Genomic DNA, 2,823 nt, shown 5'->3' with positions numbered 1-2,823 from the left:
ATTGAAATAAACACACCTGGTTCAGATGGACTTCTTTTTTTGCTCGTGCATGCATAGTGTGTCTGTTAATTAATTTGGCACAAACACCAATACCTCATTTCAAGCCGTCTTCGTCGATATGTATACCTTGCATGTTGATACCTCGATATCGATACATTTTCGATATATTGCCCCGCCTTAATGGAAAGGATATAAAGGATAAGCCTTTTCTAATGAACATTGCTCACCTTTTCCAAGGCAAAAATATGGTGTTGGAATCCAAGGCATAGGCCTACTGGAAGAGAAACGCTGCTAACCGATAGATTATGGACCAGAGCTTTGTTGATTACTGATGGGAAATTAGTCTTTTGGATTAATTAATAGCCCATCACTGTCCTACATCGGAACAGCTAGATTTCATCCACTCTTTCCTCATCAGATGGTAAGAATTATTAGGCTATTGTGTGTGGCGTTCATGTGTAGAGTTAGTCTACAGCAGGGGTCGGCAACCCAAAATGTTGAAAGAGCCATATTGGACCAAAAAAAAACAAAACAAATCTGTCTGGAGCCGCAAAAAATTATAAAAACCTTATATATCGTCGTTGTCGGGTGGAAAACTTGTACTATGTCCATAACTTTGTTTTGTATTTATCATTTAAAAAATTAACTAAACTAGTGAAAACAGCCGATCTACAAGCACACAACGCCGGCGTTGTGTGCTTGTAGATCTGCAGTTTTCACTACTTTTGTGCGTCAGTCTTGTATGATGAAGCAGGGCTTTACTTAGCGGAAAAAAAACATATACAAATTTTAAACTTGGAGATACAAGGTTTCTGCCCAACAGTGACGATAAAACAAAAAATACATTTTCCCCCCATCTTTTTCCATTTTCATACATTTTTTAAAAAGCTCCAGGGAGCCACTAGGGTGGCGCTAAAGAGCCGCATGCGGCTCTAGAGCCACGGGTTCCGGTCTACAGTATTATAAATTAACTCTTTTGCCGCCATGTTTACATGTTTTAGGTTGTTTACAGTCTGCTCAGTGCTCACGGCCATCAAAGTAGCTTACCTTTATAGTTGCAATAGAGTACTACTACTGTACTACTACTACTACTTTGGCCTCAGTCAGAGAGTGCAGTTTATTCACCATTAACTTGTTCCTCAGAATGACATACTGTAAACAGTAAAACATTTCATGAGAGCTGTACATCTATCTACTACTCAGACTGATAAGATTAAAATGTTTAACACAGTATAGATATCATTTTCAGTGTCAATGTCATGATGTTTTGAACAACTAACTAACGCCTGCAGGAGAATGACGCTGAGAGATGCCAATCAGGTCATAATGGTCAGGACACTGGATAACAAAATGATATTACCAAGCCATGATATCTGGCCTTGCTACTGGGACCAACAACACGAAAACATCTGATGCCCACTGTTATGCTTAATTGTCCAATCATAATGTGACTAGTGTATTTTATGCTGTACACATTCAACTATATATGTGAAATGATTATGCCTTGTACTCAGAGAGCTACGATGGGTGATTTTGCTCTACTGTACTTGCTGTACAGTACTTTGAACTCTGACTACGATGGGTGTACTGTACTTGCTACAATTTGAACCCTGAACTATATTTTCAATACAACTTATCAAAAAACGCATATTCCCCGGTGTGGTCTCCCTTTATTGTGTCTTCAAATCAATATGGGATATTCATTGACTCTGACAAACTGTGGTTTTACTCTGTGGGTGGAAACGTCTTCTGGAGAAGGAATATACAAATATGGGAATTAAACGAAAATCCCACCACAGACATCCATATGTGTAAATATAGTTGTCGTCAGGTGTTTGTATCTATCTTTCTGTTAATATGAAACTTGGAATGATCACAGACAGATGCATTTTGTGCACACAAACCACAAACCAATACATTAAACGCAGAGCGAAATGTTGGGCATTGTGTCTGGTTGCCTTTAGCCAGTGGAATTGAGGTGGGACTTGGTTCCAGCCAGAGGTATAAAGGAGACTTAACCCATCCGACAAGGCATTAATCTCTGTGCCTCGCCGGCCTCTATCCCTTTTGGTCCTACAAAGAGCTGATATGCCACCATGCATACCACATCCCATTGATGCGTTCTAAGTGCATTAAAGAATGGTATTAGGGTCTTTATAACGTGGAATTAGCCTATCAGTCTAGTATATAGTCTAAATGAGAACATTGACATTGCAGATCTCCGGCGTATGCGTCTAGTCTATCAGAGGGATCCCTAATTGCTTTGATACTTATCGGGTTCCATGTATGTGGGAAGTTCATAATAGCACCAGAGAGACTATCAAGTGGTTTAATATAGAGATGATCCAGCCTTCCTCCCAACTGATAGCTCCTGAGCATACTTAACTGTAGTACAAGGTGATAGACATGGAGGATTTTCCATGCTCACAGACATGCGCCGTAACGAGGCTCACTTTAATCGCTGTGCATTTGCTAGCCATCTGTGATCTGTTGGATTTACAGAGATATGATGTCGTCGCTGTCGGGTGGAAACCTCATATGTCCAAAACGGTTACTTTTCAGGATTTAAATTCAAAAATAGCAAAAGTGGCAGATTGTGGATCTGCTACTTTTGATACTTTTGTGTGATGCTGTAATGTGATCAAGTAGGGAAGTGGTTTTCAACCCTTTTCATATCAAGCTCCATTATTTATTCGGCATTTGAGCCACGGACCACCATTTGATGAGATTTAGCCTCTCAGACCCAAGACGTAGAATATTTTGTTATCGTTTGATAAGATTTTGTCCACAATTCCATGCTGTATTGATGTGGTACCATATAGG

The sequence above is a fragment of the Nannobrachium achirus genome, assembly GCF_963921795.1.
Source record: "Nannobrachium achirus genome assembly, chromosome: 23".
Lineage (NCBI taxonomy): Eukaryota > Metazoa > Chordata > Actinopteri > Myctophiformes > Myctophidae > Nannobrachium > Nannobrachium achirus.
Note: the sequence above shows the minus strand (reverse complement) of the source record.